This window comes from Lucilia cuprina, chromosome 6 (genome assembly GCF_022045245.1).
Source record: "Lucilia cuprina isolate Lc7/37 chromosome 6, ASM2204524v1, whole genome shotgun sequence".
Taxonomy (NCBI): Eukaryota; Metazoa; Arthropoda; class Insecta; order Diptera; family Calliphoridae; genus Lucilia; species Lucilia cuprina.
The window spans coordinates 15,228,251-15,247,369 of NC_060954.1; the positions used below are offsets into that span (position 1 = coordinate 15,228,251).

At 31.9% G+C, this 19,119-nt stretch overlaps 1 long non-coding RNA gene across 1 annotated transcript in view; it reads left to right on the top strand.

Moving 5' to 3' along the window:
• Window positions 1-12,278, top strand: part of LOC124420949 — a 40,398-nt gene extending 28,120 nt beyond the window's left edge. Inside the window, exons 2-3 of the long non-coding RNA XR_006941451.1 lie at window positions 11,466-11,813; window positions 11,904-12,278. This is a non-coding gene — a long non-coding RNA (uncharacterized LOC124420949). The remainder of the gene's footprint in view (window positions 1-11,465; window positions 11,814-11,903) is intronic.
• The last annotated feature ends 6,841 nt before the right edge of the window (window positions 12,279-19,119 follow it).

Consider the following 19,119-nt stretch of genomic DNA (forward strand, 5'->3'; position numbering starts at 1 on the left):
CTCCACTATACAAAAAAAAAAAAACTATACTATGGACTAGACAAAGGACTATAGACTAGACTATAGACTAGACTATAGACTAGACTATAGACTATACTATAGACTAGACTATAGACTAGACTATAAACTAGACTATATACTAGACTATAGACTAGATTATAAACTAGACTATAGATTAGGCTATAGACTAGACTATAAACTAGACTATATACTAGTCTATAGACTCGACTATAGACTAGACTATAGACTAGCCTATAGTCCCGTCTATAGAATAGACTATTTACTAGACTATGTACTATACTATAGACTAGACTATAGACTAGCATATGTACTAGAATATAGACTAGACTTTAGACTAGACTGTAGACTAGGCTTAATAATAAACTATAGACTACACTAATTACATGACTGTTTAGTCTTCAGTCTTGTAATTAGTGTAGTGTATAGTATAGTATGACTGCATAACAGAGTTCAAACATTTATAATGCTCGATCGTTAAAAGCAGTCGTATTATTCTAAATAGGTCTTTGTATTACTAAGTATATACATAAGTACATACATATGTACATTTTAAGAAGTAATATGAACCATTTGTTTTGTCCCTTATTGCTACATTTTACTGTACTGCAAATTAATATACATCCATATACATACTTATATTCCAACTGTCTTGTATTATAAATTTTTTTTATAAATTCGAGCAACATTAATTTTTGAGTGCAAAACATTATTTTTGTTGTCTCTTTTTTTAAGAGTATGACAGGTAATTATCATAATGACAGTCTTGTTAACGTAAAGGTTTCGCCGTTTTATAAAAAAATGGTCAGCAATGAGAACAAGTTAAGCTTCAATATAAAACCATTAATGTGTCCCACTTGTTGGCCTGTCATTATGTTTAGATATAGTGAAGTTTTTATAAATTATAAATTAATAAAAAAAATTATAAATGGTTTTACATTGCTGTTCTCATGGACATCTATAATATGTAATAAATATTTTTGTGAAGGTGTTAAAGAGCTGATTATTAAAAAAAGTAGATTAAAACCATTTGTAATACACTTGAAGTGTTTATCTAATTGGGTGAGAAAATTGCAATGAGTTAAAAAGTTGTTAATAGATTATGTAAATATATACTGTAATGTGTGTTACAAAATTATAACATGTATGGATTTAATCTGAACTGATCTCTAAAGGAACATAAAATGAAATGTAGGTGAACACTTTAAGTGTGGGGAGAAACCATTTCACAAGTTGTTTTTCTTTCTAGTCATTAAAAGACATATGTTAAAACTATGACAGCAGGTCAATAAAGTTTCCAAAATTTAAACTCGTTTTGAATTGTGTTATACGAAGTACTAGAGATATATAAACTAAGATAAAAATTAAAGAATTTTCAATTATTTTACTGGTTCATTAAATATTTTAATAAACTAATATTTTCATACTAAAAATATAAATAAACCGACTAAACTAACTTGATGCTATTATTACACTTATCTGCTGTCATCTGTTGAACATTACTTTTTAACGATATCGGAAAATAAGGTTTTTCTGTATAGTTTTTTATTTTGAAACTTGATAGTTTTATGTTTTTTTCTTGTTGTTTTAACTATTGATTTCACATAATAACAATTAATTAATTTACCAGTTTTAACTGAAAAATTTTCCCATAACAAATTTTATGAGAATCTATAATATAAATAAAAAATTAAAAATTTATGAACAATTTCTAAAAGGCCTTAAAGAATTGAAAATACCCTATATATAGAAATATACAAGGTATTTATATTTTAATAAAAACTTGTTTAAACATTTCATTTACAACAAATTTAAAATTTTTGTATAATTTTGACAACATGAAGTTTGTCATTCCGTGTTTATATTGGTTTTATACACCTGAGACACAACAAAATATACACACAAATTCAGAGCTCTTATAATATTCTGAGCCGACTAAGCAGTGTCCGCCTGTCTATAGTCTAGTATTTAACCTAGCCTTTAGTTTAGTCTATAGTCTAATCTTTACTCTAGTCCATAGTCTAGTTTATAGTCTAGTCTCACGTCTAGTCTATAGTCTAGTTTATAGTCAAGTCTAGTCTATAGTCTAGTCTATAGTCTAGTCTATAGTCTAGTCTATAGTCTAGTCTATAGTCTAGTCTATAGTCTAGTCTATAGTCTAGTATATAGTCTAGTCTATAGTCTAGTCTATAGTCTAGTCTATAGTCTAGTCTATAGTCTAGTCTATAGTCTAGTCTATAGTCTAGTCTATAGTCTAATCTATAGGCTAGTCTATATTCCAGCCTATAGTCTTTTCTATAGTCTAGTCTATAGTCTAGTCTATTGTCTAGTCTATTGTCTAGTCTATTGCCTAGTCTATTGTCTAGTCTATATTCTAGTCTATAGTCTAGTCTATAGTCTAGTCTAGCGAAGAATTAGTTTGGTATCTTTAAACCACAAAGATGTCCTTTTTGTTACAAACATTGTGCTGGCTTGTCACAACTCTTCGATATAAACCCTAAGTCCGATAAAACCAAGAGAAATGGTAGACTAACAAACAACAAACATTATTTTTGTCACCTTTTTGTTGTTTTCATTTTAGGTTCCAAAAGGCGTTAATACTTCTTTAATGTTCTTGTCTTTTATTTTTGTGGCTGTTGTCGTTGATGATATCTTTTGCTTCACTTGTTCGTTGTCATGTCAAAATATGTTTTCCATAATTTTTGACACTTGATGATATTTTTGTTGTTGAGTTGTTTTATGCAAATTAAGGTACAATAATACTACAAATTACAACAAAAATGTGGTAGGGAAAAAAATTCAACAACAACATTTAGATACTTGTACATGGCCTTAATGTGTGTGGTCTGATCTAAACGAAATGACAAAACAGTGTAGAAAAACAAAGGCGACGAAAAAAAAAAACGGTTGACTAGAAAACAATTTCACAGTATTTAAGTCGATTTAGTTCGAGTATGAGGAAATACAAAATATTTTATTTTTGTAATTTTGTATTTAATATTCGAAAATAACCCCGATACGTTTAATATGGGTAACGAAGTTAAGTGAAGCAAAATAATTCAGTTTCTTTTATTTTCTTTTGATTATTGAATTTGAAAATGAAGAGAATGGGAAATGTTTTGAAAGATAAGCAAGGGATAGATTGTTCTTCAAAGACATTTTAAAGAAATTTAAAACTGACAATTATTTGTGAGACTATAAGTTAGGGTGTCAAAAACTTTTAATGGAAACATTTTTTTTAACCAGACAATCTTTAGCCTTGATATATATCACCATATTAACAAATATTAAAATTTAAATTAAAACTGACCAGCTTTAACATAAAAACAAAAAAAGAACAACACTTTTAACGAAATACATTCAATTTGTAGGTATTGTAGCACATCAAATTTTTGTTTGTTTGGACCACACAATATGTAATCAAACAAATGTATAACTGACTCCAGCAAATGTTGTATCTACAAATGTAGATTTCATTTAAATTGAGCTTTAAGCCTGTCCTGTCAGTACAATAAATCCTACTTTAAATATCAAGACGCAGCAGGCTACCATTTGTTGTTGTTGTTGTTTTTTTTAAGGGATAAACAATGTTGACGGCGCCAAAGTAAGTTCATTTTTGTTGGTTTTCTTTGTGTTGCATGTAGCAAGTAATATACATACGTATATACAAGCTAGTTTATATGTATGTATATATACAGTTGTTGTTTTTACTATTGTTATAATTACACATACATCCTTTGGAGTTTCGAACAACAAATATGCGTATTGAAGGTAAGTGAAATCAAGTTGAAACTACGTCTATTATTCAGAAAACTGGCTTCTCTTCCCCCTTTCCCATTATGGTGAGAAAGGAATATGTAAAAATAGTAAGAAATTATAGTCGGGAGAGGCCGACCATATAATACCCTGAACCTTTTACAAAAATAAAATATGATAAAGCATTTAAGTTGAACTAAACCTTGCCTCAGATATACTTAGATCGTTTATTATATCCTACACCACTTTAGTGGGGGTTTTACAAGCCCTAGGGGGTTTATAAGCCCTATTCGGGGTTTAGTTGTATGGGGGCTAGGTGAAATAATTTACCTATGTTAACTGTTATCAATAGACTTCGTCTACGGTACCATAGAAGATCATGTGCCAAATTTCATTGAATTATCTCCAAAATTGCGACATATAGTTTGATTACAAGTTTTACAAGCCCTATTCGGAGGTTCAGTTGTTTGGTGGCTAGATGAAATAATATACCGATCTCAACCATTTTCAATAGGCTTCGTCTACGGTACCGTAAAAGATCATGTGCAAAATTTCATTGAATTATCTTCAAAATAGCGACCTGTAGTTTCATTAAAAGATTTACAAGCCCTATTTGGGGGTTCAGTTGTATGGTAGCTAGGTGAAATTATCGACCATTGTCAACCATTTTCAATAGGTGTTGGCCCATCATGTACCAAATTTCATTGAATTATCTTCAAAATTGCGACCTATATTTTGATAATAAGGTTTACATGGAAGGACGGACATAGCTAAATAGACTCAGAAAATGATTCTGAGCCCATTAGAATACTTTAATATCATTATTCATTATTATAGTTCAGAGAAGTTATTCACCAAAGAGGTAAAACACGACTCAATGAACTCTTCAATCCTTTTTGATTTCATTCTGAGAAAGTGAATAACCAAAACTAGAAACTAAATAGAGAAATGCAGAAATAGAGCAGTATTTCTGCTTTAGACTAAAATCAAATTCAATCAACATGGTTCCTTAAAGTCAATATATTAAGATTGCCTATGAGAAGAATCCATTCTTTAGTCTCTAATCGGAGAAATTGATGTTATCATCTCTTTAACACTCCTATGACTAAATATATCTAATCCAATAAGTATCCAGGTTTTCTTTAAATTAAGTCTTGATCATATGACCCTAGATACTGTACAATCCATTCTACTATTCCAACACTTTTTGATAGATTGCGGAATTTATCGAAAACAAATCCTTGGTTTTTAGTGACCTAGTAGTGAGCTTATTGTAGTATGCTGGTTGTTCAGCGACGGTTTGTCAAAAAAAGTCTAATAGAATCTTAAAAGGTTCTGCACTTCATTCTAACATATTACATAATAGAGGAGAGAAGAGGTAGAATGGTTTATGATGCTGTTGGTGTCACAAAAAACAATACATACATATGTAAGAATGGTTTTAACATATCTAGTTGCTTTACTAACCCAGGGTAATGACTTTCAATTGTAATTACTTACCTAACAACATACCTAATAAGGTCTTGCTAATAATGTATTATATAAATATTTTCTAAATCATTAGTCATCTGGCCAGTAAAGATATAGATGCTGTCTACGTTTTTTCCATGCGATTTACAATGACAACCTTTTCTAATTACTTGTAATCGTTCGTGGTAAATACTTGCCTCCAATGACATCACCGTGTTAAAACAATGACTTAAAATGCTATTGTGTAAGTAAATTTAAGCATTTGAACCCCTTTTACATGGTAATGAAAGTTTTTACTGGGCAGTTCCTTTAGACGTATATTCGTTATTGAGTTCCATTTTAATTCATTTCTAAATATTTGCAGGAATGTCCCAAAATACACCTCTAGCTCCACACAATTTCAATAATAAATGATTGTGTATAGAAACTTAAAACATCCTTATAAATAACCCATTAACCGCTAGTACCCAGCAGTTCGACGGGACAGTCCCGAACTGACCGCTTAACCTACGACTTGTGGTGGCCCCTAGCCACCTAACTACCCAGGTGACCGACCATTTTAACATGGGCTTGTACTATGAGGAAGTCAATCGTCACTCTACACCCTACAAAGAGACAGTAAAGAGACGATTGCCTCCGCTCTCGCTTACAAAGGGGACACAAAAGTGACGACTGTCTTCATTCTCGAAAAAACAACTGGGTAACCACAGGAAGGGGTATAAGATTCCTCCTTGTGGTGTCCATAATCTAAAATGGAATGAATCATAATGCTGCTACTATCCCGACATCCACAGCAAAAATAAAACGAAGTACTTCCAAAATAATAACATTTATCACCGCTTCAAAAGTAGTATTAAGTGAATTTTTTATCTTCAGTGAAAGTGGTATTTATTGACTTCCAAAGAAGCAAAAAGACTATAATTTGCTGAGAATGACTTTAGATGTAGTGAATTTGGAATCAAATAAAAAGAACATTCTTCCAGTGATAAGTCTGTTTTAAAATCATAAGTTCTTTAGGTCTTTCTCAGTATGTCCATGGAGTAAATTCTACTTCTTTTTCGCTTCGTTGGAAGTTCTTTTTTTTTAGCGAATCTCTAATCGCCTTAATTTCTATATTATTATGGTTTTATATCCAAAAAAAAGGCAAAAATATAAACCATAATCTTCTGGCTCTGTCTTAATACAACCATTTCATGACAAGCTCTCTCAACACATTTTCCTTGAGAATATGGTCGTTCTGGATGACGTAAATATCAATAACGCCCCTCAAATAGAAACCTAACATTTTCTCAAGTGTCTTTAGATTTGACTCATGTAGTTTCGTAACATAGTTAAAACATCAACCAGATTTTTATTTACCAAACTGTGTTTCCAAAAGTTATGTTTGGAAACATTTAAGAGGTATAACATCGGTATTTGGACAAAATGGAATATGTATTAACATAGCTTCCTCGTATTCTACATTCGCTTGAATGACCGCATGGTAATCTCTTGCTCATTTCAAGATGCAATCCCTTTTGAAAATTCGTGTCCTATATTCCCTTATAAGCTCAATCAGTTTCTAAGATATATTTCAGTCTTCATTGTCTTAACATAAAACCTTCTATGCCTAATATAATATGGATCCTTTGTTTCCAAATTCACTACTTCTAAGGACATGCTCAAGAAGTAATTTTTATGTTCTTTTCTGAGAAGTCTTCGAAAGTCATTAAACATTACCTCCACAGAAGGTAAAACAAATTCACTTAATGCTACTTTGGAAGTGGTGATAAATGTTATTCTTTTGGAAGTACTTTGTTTTTATTTTACTGTTGTAGTGTTACGGCATCATCAGCATGGCGGACACATATAAGTCAATTCTTTGTTAGTGCTTAAAATTAGACTAATATAAGCTTAGAATGAGACTAGTAGAAGTGGTTACTAAGAGTGAAGGCGACATAATTCATAGTTCATCCAGTTATGCACAAGTTTGTTCGAATTCATAAGACCAAATAGCTGATCTATTATAAGCCATCAAAGTGATACGTTGTTCAATAGACTAATTCGAATTCTACCTTTTGTATGGCCTTGTAAGTTTTAAAATGTGTTATTTGTTATACAAATTATTATAATGATTAATCCACAGTTAATACAATTTTCTTCCCATACTCAAAGCCTGTGTAGGGTACGAAATATTCAGACATGCTCAACAATAACTTTTTATATGTTTATGCTCATGGTTTTGTTGAAGTTTCCTTAACATTTAAGTCACTCGGTCAGTGTGCAAGAGTTTGTACTTGGCTGCGAGTATTCTGCATATAAATGGGTCTGATCTGTAGTCAGTTGTTTTACATCATACACGCAAAAGTTGCATAAAAGAAAGAACTTTTGATGATTTTTTAATTTCATTTTTATTTTTGTTATGACTTCTTTTATTTTGCCTTTTTTTACTGAGTTTCCCCATTGTACTTTTGAAAAGAATCTGTTTCTTTGTTTGCTGCAGTTATGTATTATTTATTTTATTATTCGTTTTTTTTAATATTAAATACTGTACCATTAATCCTGTTCATTTGCGGATTTAAGGAATATAATCAGATCTACATATATACTACTCAGATCAAGGTCTTTTCACCAAAAAAAATCCTTTATATTTTTTTGTTTATTATAAAAAGCAACCGCATATTAAATTATAATTTATAAGTATTGCCAAGTCTTTAGAAAAAATTAAAAAAGACGAGTTTTAAGGGGTTAAAACAAAGGTTAAAGGGTTAAAACAAAATTGACAAATTGATGGAAACTGCAGTGTCAAACTTATAACGATCTTGCTGCCGGCCCCAAAAGGATATAGTAAACTTAATAAACTACTAGATGTTGTCTTTTAGATGCTGATATCTATCGATATATACTACATAAAATTTGAAAAAATGCATCTAGGCCACTATCGGACCTATTGTGCGCTCCTTATCACGAATAAAAAGACAACTGAATGAAATATTTTTCAGTGTTCAGAAACTCAGATTTCTGAACGTAATTCCTAAGAATCTGCCAAGCAGTGTAAGTCAGCAATGTTATTTCCGGAATAACATTACTTCCAAGATACTTGGATCTAACTTCGACGAATGCCTGGCAGTGGCAAAGAAAGTACTCCAGAGTTTTACTGTCCTCTCCACATGCTCTACATTCGTCAGAATCCGCACGTCTAATTTTGCTCGTAGATATGCTCGTAAACCTTTGTGTCCACTTAGAATACATACCATCATACTAATTTCAGACTTGCTCATTTTGAGGGTCACTTATTCTCATCAGGGTCACCCCATAGGATTTTCGAGGTTATACCCACTGTATCATTATTCCAAGAGGCCTTATGAGATTCTCTCACCCATATTTTTAGTTCAGCTGTTGTTGCGTCGAATTGTTTTATCAGGTTAACTGCCTCGATATCCCTTCCTTTTAAAGCTATTACATTCGCCCTTTCGTTACCGACTACTTCCGAGTGGGCTTGTATCCATATGGTGTGAACCTTACCTCTGGAAGAGTATTCAGTTAAAGCTTTCTTAAAATCCAATACGGTGTTAAATTTAGTTATATTACCTTATATAGCCCTAATTGTCTTCTGGCTGTCGATAAATATGCTAATCAAAGTCGACTTTTCGACTTTGACTCACAGACGATAGTCGAGTTATCGACTTTTTTGGAATAAAATAGTCGACTTCGTCTCTTTTTGACAAAAAGTCGATTGTTTGATTATTCGAAAGTCGATTTATAGAACCCTACTTCTGCCTGGAAGCTTGTGTTATGATTTGGTAAACGGTGGTATTCTTCTATTTCTGGGTCTTTAATATAAGCCCTACTTTGCCCTCCAATATAGTGCCATCCGCTTGACCAAGACTTTATATGTGGGATCAGAGTTTCAAAGTTTTCGACATGATTGTCCAGTATACGTTGATGATGTGTTTTGTAACCACTTTTGGCCAGTTCGCCAAAAGTATAGAGCCGTTCGGCTGTAAGCGCTGCCACGTATCTTAAATACGTTTCAAAGGGTGAAATATCTAGCAACGTTTCCAGAGTCTTGGTTGAAGTAGTACACATGACACCGTTTATACCCAAGCAGCATGTACGATGAACCCCTTGTACAAAGATAAAAAACGTTTTTGTTAAATTCAGTAAGGATTTTAATGTATGATTATAATATGGCAACCCTTTTGTATAATTTGCTTGTACGTAGCTTGTCTTCAGCTCGTGTTTATAATACCTACGGCTAAAGTACGCATATATCATTTTTATGTTTATTTCTTAACTTTTTTTTGCTAAATGCACTACATACGCAAACTGCACATTTACGTCTACAGTAGATTAACAAATATTTGAAATCATTAATCAGTAAATCATTTCAGTTTCTTTCTTTTGGACGGATAAATAATTGTAGCGGTAAGAAAAAATGAAAACATCAGGAATACAGGAAAAAAAGTTACGAAGAGAGATAAAAAATTGCCTATAATTAATATAAGTTTTTAATGATGACAACTTAACAATATGATGTAGAAAAGTATGTATGTAACTTATTGCTAACTATGTATAAGGATTTTAAAATCATACACAGGGTATGATGTTTTGAAAACTTTATTATGTTTTTGAATTTTTAGAATTTTGTATAATTAGTAAATTGTTTAAATCACACAAACCAACAAGATTACTGTACTTCTTAACCAAACAAAGCAGGAACATTTCAAACAACCGCTTTATGACAACGGAAAGTTTTGTATATATTTGTAATTCTAATAGGCGGAGTCATAAAGTTGGCGTGGTACTTCTTATTATCGACTGACAGTATGAAAACTGTATACCAAGCGGCTCAAAATCACTTTCTTAGTCTATTTAGCTATGTCCGTTCAGTCAGTCTGTCATGTTACCCTGGTGAAATCTCCACCTTGGTGGTATTGCAATTCTGGGATAAAGAGGTGCTACCAATACCTCTAATCTGCCGGGACTATGAACTGCCAAATGTATCCTCGGCTTCCCCTTGGAATGATTTGGCATGTGGTCCAACCAGATCACCAGATAATCTGGTTCCACGGGTGGCCAGTTGCCCGCAGAACTTGTCTTCGCTAGTCAGTTAGTTGAGATTACTTTACACACGTAGTGGCTGTGGTTTAATACCCAAAATCGAGGGGAGAGAAGGTTGGTTTAAGGACTGATATATCCATAACATTTATATCTGGATTCTCTCTCCGGTAATGTTGTCATCTCAACAGATGTCATTGGGTGATGTGACAGAGCAACCTGTACTGAATTCCTGCACCCGTTGAGTATCTCTTACTATTCACGTAGTAGGGCGCCAGTATAGGTTGGGGAATTTTCAGGTTGACATTTAGTAGTTGCCTGTCATTCCGTAGATCGTTTCTTATGGTCTAAGGATGGAACTGATTTAAGCCTGGTGAACGATCGAAAATGTCACCTACTTCAGGGAAGTTCTCTGGTGCTGCTGCCTTTTCAACAGGATTAATATTGTTTTATTCTACGCGTTCAATCAACTTGTCTAGGCAGTTATTGGGTTTGAATTGACTTTGGAAATTTCTACTTCCTTTGTCACATTGTCCCTAAAATTTTCAGACAATAATTAAGGATTCTTCCTTAATTATTGTCTGGAAATTTTGGGCTACTAAATACGTCTCTAGGTGCTGTTGCCGAAACAACAGGGCCATCTCAGTAGTGTGGTTGCGTGGGCTTTAAAATGTTAAGGAATGTACTGGAATGGGTCATCTTCCTCAAAGGGGCTACTATGGCAAGAGATTAAATAGCACGAGCACTTCAGAAAAGTGCTTGTACATAGACCGACTCAACCATGTACAAAAATTGCTACCTGAGTTCTTCATAGAAGTATTTAGGGGAGCATGGTGACTGTTCTCAAGTCTACCTAGTGGATGAAAAAGACCACTGTGAAATAAGGCCGTCAGTCTGTCAGTTTGTTCATGTGAACGTTGTGCGCACGCTACAAGTCGCAATTTTCAAAATTTGATGAAAAAAGGCTCATACTTTTGCTTTGCTCCAAGGACGAACAATATTGAAAAAACGCATAATACTCTACCCACTATAGTTAGTGTCCCAAATTGTACGCGAAATGGCCGCAAAAGTTTTTCCCTGGTGGTCAGAGCCGCAGGATTTCGAGTAGCTCGCTAATACTTTCTGTTCATCCTGTTCTGTGTTCTTTCTTTTGTTCATCTATTTTTTGCCTTTCTTAACAGAGTATCCTTTTACGGGCCTCCGGATTTTTTCCGTTTGTTATCGAAGTTTGCTGCTCAGACCAGAGAGGCTGCCGTCCGAGACTATTCTACACTGTCTTGTCAAAAACCTCGGACTAACAGAACCCAATTACATCTTCCAGCTGCCCTTTATATAGCTGGAGAGATACAGTTGCCTAGGTAACAGAAACAATAGTCATGGACCTATACCGACATCGAAAATAAAAATGAAAAGAGATGGGGGTTTGGTAGCCGCTCTAACTAAGAGAACAGATGCTGTCAATTTTAGTTCATGGATGTTATGCGACTTACACTATAGCCGCTGTTAACATAGTTAACAGACGATATGAGGTATGGGGAGGCTAGTTCTTAGTTTTTATAACAACCAAACTCGTGTCCGTATTGAAACTTTCATTAAGAAAAACATTAATTTCTTTACAGCGTGACCATAAGGTTACAGTGAAATCAGGAATACGCTGCACGCACAAAAAACAAGAATGGGATCCCAATTCTCTGTCTTCACTTCATACTCCGTTAACGATTTCAAACAACTTATATTCTTTAAGCCCCTGCACAGCAGCAAGACTTTTACTTGAATAGTTACCTTGTTTATAAGAATCAGAGGGTTTAAATCCAAGCAAAAACATGGTATGACTTGTACCTACTCAAAAACATTTATTTCCTACTACATATCGCCTACATTACTTAGAAGAAGTCTTATAATGACTTACGAATAATATATTACGTAACTACTTACTTTTCAGCATTGACACAATAAAACTGCTTGCATAACTCCCCATACAAGCGATCCTAGTAAGCACCTTCTCAACTCCCTATTTGTAAGTAAGTATGATAGAGTATGGCATTCAGCGTGAAAAAGATAAACACTTGGGTTCTGTTGACCCAAGTTGTTGTGATATTTGTAAAGATAATGAAAGCAAAAGTAGAGAAAGCAGGAAGTATATAATAAGAGTAGTTAAAGATAGAAGTAATTGAAAGAAAGTTTCGTCCTTGTAAGTGCCTTGATGCAATTTGGCTGGGTGGTCTTTAAGCCAATTGATGTGCCTTATGAAGGCGTTGGTAAATACTTTCCGCAATTTTCATCTCCTTGTTGAAATAATGACTTAAACTACTATTGCATAAGTAAATTTTACTTTTTTATCACCATACTTTTCAATGTCAGTTTTTACTGGGATGCTAATGAATAAGTTTTGAAAATGGTTTTAAAATCAATACCTCTTAATGTAAGTTTTTGCTGTGCGCTGAAAATGTGATCTTTAAATTGATCTAAGCCTCTGAGTAAACACACAAAACCCACAACTGTAGGTTGTGATATCTTTGTAAATATTTATTTTAAATACAACGCCCAAAAAATCATAATAAATTAAATATACAGAAACTCATGGTATCAATCATTTCGAAAAAAAATAAGTAAAAACTCTAGAAACTATAAAAAAGTTTTAAGGCCCCATCAATCACATCAACAGGTAAAAAAGACACCAAAATGATATGACTTTATAGTTATGATGTAAAAAATAAAAAAAAAATTGTTTAAAAATTTAATATTAGTAAAGTGGGCAGTTAAGGCTTAAAAAACTCTTTCATTATTTCGCTATTGTATTTAACCAGACCTACCGCACTATTATGAATTCATTTGCTGTCTATAATAAAACTGTTAAAAGCTTTCTGTCAAAAGGTAAATCTTATATGACAAGTTAAAGCTTTGTTTTCTAATGGAGGTTTGTATTGTAAATGCTTTGGCCTATTGTGTGGAAATCCATATTTTTGATTGGTGTAAATTAATATATTTAGCAATTAAAACAATTTTTGACTAAAAATTTTCGGCTGTGACCAAGAGTTGTAAGAGCTGTATGAATAATTAAAATAATTTAACAATTATTGTTAATTTGTGAAGATATGTATGTATATTAATACAAAAACATAAGGACAAAGCCAAGGAAAAAGGTTAAAATTAGTGCAATAATTTGCTTTAGCTCCCATACAACCGCTTATCCTGATTTGGGCTTTTTATGCCATAATTACATGAAATGTACAAATATCGCTTTGCATTGGCACTTTTATATAAATATAACTGAAGGACAGATGGACAGACATGTCTTAACACTTTCACGTATAGGGAACACCGCTGTCCCAAGATTTTTTTTAAATTTTTTCTCTTTATTTTGAGTTCATAGTTACAGTAAATTGTTATTTCCAAAGAAAACTGCGTAATATTTTAGAATGTTAAGTCACTTCATGCTAAAAAGGATAATATCCTGCGTTATCCTTCAAAAACTGTTTTTTCATTCCTTTTTAATCCAAAAATGATCAATATGCGTCAAAACAAAATGTGTGGACATAATGCCCTCACTACTACAGTGGTGTAGGGTATAAAAATCAACATTTTTAACAAAATCACTGGAGTAGGTTATAATATAGTCGGCCATGACCGACTAAATTCTATACATTTTATATTTTTAAGTGCGTATTAGCAATGTCATTTACAAATAATGTTTTCTATAACTCATACGTTCAATGTGTTCAAGAGATCGTTTGATATAAGTTTAACTATTTAAAGTCGGTCTTGGCCGATCATATAATACCCTACACCAATTACTAATATAAAATGTGATTCATTCTTTTTAAATTTTTATTAAATTTACAAACATATTCATTTATTTACCTTTTCCTATCTTAATCTGAGTTATCTACTTCTTTCACTTTTTTTATTTAATTAGCTTTTTTTATGATATTTATTCAAAACCATTTTACAGCCGGTAATTTCTCGCTATTGGACATTTTTTAATTAAGTTCATTTTTCTATTTGTTCAAAAAAAGAAACCCTATAATGCATGTGTTAGAGTAAAAAGCATAAGAAAAGTAAATTCTAACTTTGTTGACATAATTTTAATTAAAATCAACTTTAGATATTTACCCAGCAAAAACTTAGTAATTACATGCAATTTTCAATAACTACTACATATAGTTGTGCTTGGGCAGAAGTATTTTAAGAAAATTTTAATAATAACAAGTTATATAAACATTTTCAAATTCATTAATCAGCTTCTGAGTTTAGCTACAGAATCTGTATGCGTTTTTTCACACCATTGTTGTAAGATTTTGATTACAATGATATCAGCATATTAATATAATGACTAAAATGCTATTGTGTAAGTAAATTTACGCATTCTAACCTCTTACCTGGTCATGAAAGTTTTTACTGGGCACGTGTGAATTGCTTTTCTATCATTTAGATAGAGAGAAGAATGAAGATAACACATTTGGAACCATTACAGGATAGTGAATAGAATAGAAACTCTAATTCCTAAATCTGCCAATATATTGCTTCATAAAGTTATACTCTGCAGATCAGTCCATTGACTAATTTATCAAACAGACCAGGAGCTTATATAAGCTGAAGTAATTAACTAACTAACTAACTAACTAACTAACTAACTAACTAACTAACTTACTAACTAACAACTAACTACATCGTTACCTTGTAACAAGTTATATGAGTTTAAAATTAAAATGGAGAAACCACATAGAGGATAAAATCAAGATGGCACATCGGTGCTGGGCGATATGTAGGAGAACTAACGACATGAATAGAATTTTAGTCCTACTTTGAAAAATTGTCTTCAAAGTAGGACTTTGGAAATTAGACCAATTCTTATTAGGATTCTACAAATCGACTTTCGAATAATCGAACAATCGACTTTTTGTCGAAAAAAGTTGAAAAGTCGAAAAGAGTGAGAAAATCGAAAAAATCGAAAAGTCGAAAAAAGTCAAAAGGACGGAAAAAGTCGCAAACTCGAAACTTGAAACTACTTTGAAAAATTGTCTTCAAAGTAGGACTTTGGAAATTAGACCAATTCTTATTAGGATTCTATAAATCGACTTTCGAATAATCGAACAATCGACTTTTTGTCGAAAAAAGTTGAAAAGTCGAAAAGAGTCGAAAAGTCGAAAAAAGTCAAAAGGTCGGAAAAAGTCGAAAACTCGAAAATTGTAGAAACAAGTCAAAAATAATCGAAAATTTTAAAAAAGTGAAAAAGAATTCAAAATCTCTAAAATAGTCGGAAAAACTCGAAGAAGTGAAAAAATAGTCGGAAAAAAGTCGAAAGAAGTCGAAAATAGTCAAAAAGTCGACTATTTATAAGATATTTATAGTCGAAAAGTCTAAAAATCGACTTTTAATTAAATGAAAATGTCGAAAAATAGACTTTTCATAAGATGCAAAATGTCGAAAAGTCGACTTTTAACTAAATAAAAAAAGTCAAAAAGTCGACTTTTCGTTTCAACTCTCTTATTCTTCAAAAATCTGGTGGACTGCTATAGACAAAAATTGCAACACTAAACTACTACAGGGAGTAGTAGTTGGGTATAAGTGGTGCCATGTGTACTACTTCAATAAACTCAACGTTGCTAGATATTCCACCCATTACATATTTAAGATATGAGGCGACGCTTACAGTTGAACGACTCTTTACTTCAGGCGAACTGACGATAAGTGGTTACAGGATGTGCCTGATACTGGACACAGAATATGTCGGAATCTTTCATACGCTGATCCCAGATAGAATGTCTTGGTCAAGCGTAAAATTAGAGCAAACACCAGTAAGAATACGTTGTTACACGGCTCTAAATTGAATGATAAAGTGGGGCTGGGATTCCTTACTGCAGAACAAGAAACAGAAATATACTACCGTTTACCAAATCCTAACACAAGCTTTCAGACAGAAGTCCGAGTAATAACGGAATGTGTAAATTGGATTAGAAAGGTTTACATCATATGGGTACCTGCCCACTCGGGAGTAGACGGCAACGAAAGGGCGAATGTAATAGCTTTAAAAGGAAGGTAGTTTAAGTTTGAACTAAAATTTTGAATGAGAGAATCATAAAAGGCATCTTGGTATAATGAAACAGTGTGTAGAACCAGAAGATCCTTTGGGGCAAGACGAAAAATCTCCTCAAAATAAGCAAATCTAAAGTCAGTATGATTGATATCTATGCAAAATTGGATTCAGAGGAATGTAAAGCATGTTGTGAGGATAGTGAAATTCTGGAGCATTATCTTTGCCACTGCCAGGAATTTGTCGATGTTAGATCTAAGTATTTTTGATGTTATTCCGAAAATAACATTCCTGACTAAAGGGCCAAAAAGACTACACAAGTGGCTTGACAAACATACTAGTATTTTACGTTTGTGCAAGCCTGTTGTGTAGTGTATGAGGTTGTTTCGTGTTTGTACAAATGCTTGCGGTTGGCTTGTACAAAAATTATAAAATTTTGATTTTTACACAAACATGTTGAATTTTTGTCAAACCGTTTGTATTGTTTATATTCATATATAACTAATTTTTTTACAAAATTTATATTTCGAAGAAAAATTTACATCTTTATTTTTTCAAGTCCACAAAAACGTGAAAAAATCGGTGTTTGTACTAGCAATGTTTGTGTAGTGTGTGTTGAAATGAAAAAAGTATGTTTGTCAAGCCGCTTTTGTAGTCTAATTGGGCCTTAACACTGATTGGAATATTCTTAGGAATTGTGTCCAGGAAATTGAGATTCAGAACATTCTTGATATTGAATATGTAATGACAAAGATACATATGTACATATATATGCATATACCCTCTTTCACTACTGATGGCGCTGAAGGTTATAAATATATTTTTACATAAATTTTACTAATAATGAAAAATTTGCATATATGCTCTTTCAGAACATTTAGATCCTATATGAAATCCTAATTCACATTGTACTCAACATGATTTCTTGAAGAATCACTTTTAGTTTTCATAGAAAAAAAGTGGACCTATATATGTATTTCAATCAATTACAATACTAAATGTGCAGCTAACCTTTTAAATTCTCCCTTTATTCCTATGTACGTATATCTTAAAGTTTTCCCTAATTAATTTAAATGTTTATCCCTTTTTTATATGTTATCCACCTTATGCTCTATTCCTCCTTATGCTCAAATTGCATTGTTCAAAATATTTAATTACTCCATTAACCGTGTAAATATCTCTTACTTAAATTAAGTTTAAACTAAAGTGTAGTTCATTTGTGGGTGTATTAACAACAACAAAACTCCCTATGAAAGTACTTTTTACCATCCATTTTAATTTTTTTACTACCACTCCAAGTACTTTGTATGAACTCTCCCATGATGGGCTTATTTAAGTAGAAATTAAGGCCAAAACGTGCTTTTTATTCATTTAATTTTGTTTTAAAGAAAACAAAGAATAATTCGGATTTCTTTTTCGTTTTTTTTTTTTTTTTGGTTAGTAAAATGCATTTGTGTTGAGTTGAGAGTTTGTTTGTCATAGAGTTTTTATTTTTAGGATTTTTTTTTACTTTTTGCCTTTTTTATCTTTCTACCACAGTTTATAGTTCAGAGTTTTATTTGTTTTAGTTTTTTTTTTAATGAATTTGTGGCACTTTGGTGGTTGCCTGTAACATCCCATTCACTTTAATTTTTATTTCCTTTTTTGCGTTTTTGTTTGCTATACTTGTCTTCCGTTTGTTCTTTCATTCTTTCGTTAACAGTTTTCTTTATACATTTTATATAGCGATTACTCATCATTTTCCTTTAAAGCCCTTTAAAGGAGTATATGGGAGTTGTGTTTTATGCCTGTTTAAGATAATAAAATTAATGTAATGATGTAGTAAAGTTTTAAATTTATACACAATTTACAAATCCATATAAATATTATGAATATTAATTTAGGTTTTAAATTTTTTTTAACTATTCAATTTTCATTTAAGTTTTGTAATGTTGTTAGTAACAAGAAGTCATGCAACTTTTACAAGAAAATTTTCATATTAATTTAGTTTAATTACTAAGAGTAGTAAAGTGTTTTATATTCATAAAAATACATGCATCAAAGTTTTATAAAAAAAATTCATACAAAATTCCTACCAAAAACATTTAATAAGCAACATCTACTTAAGTTTTCAATTATATTAAAATAAACCAAGTATATTTTTATACTTGGTTTGTTAAACCACACCCTCTAGAGTCATTAAATTTAATTTTAACAATTGTTTATTTTCAATTATTTTTCAATTTGAAATTACCTTACACAAAACAACTAAAGTCTATAGTTTTTCCCAGTGCGACTTTTTACCCAAATTAGTTTCAAATTACGACAAAAACTAATTGAACTTAACAGCAAACCACCGATACATAAAGTGGGCAATAAAACGATCTCATACGTATTAGATTCAGCAGCCGTTGCTTGGAAAAGTGGATTTTAATTTTATGTTCCCTAGTAAAATTTACTAATAATATATGTCGAGTGTCCACTCAATGAAACAAAAAAAAAACTTTTTTCAAATACATATGTTTGCAACTTGTAACATTTTAAATATTCATTGCACTTTTAACTTCATACTTTGCAATGTATCCGTAATTGTTTGTTAGTTTAAATTTCAATGTATTTTATAAATGATAAAAGTTGGAAAGTTTTTTATCATATTTGCAGTCATTTGAAGCAACGGAACCAGCAGACGCATTGTATGTGCAATCATGTGTATGGGATAGATATATAGATAGATAGATAGATAGATAGATAGATAGATAGATAGATAGATAGATAGATAGATAGATAGATAGATAGATAGATAGATAGATAGATAGATAGAT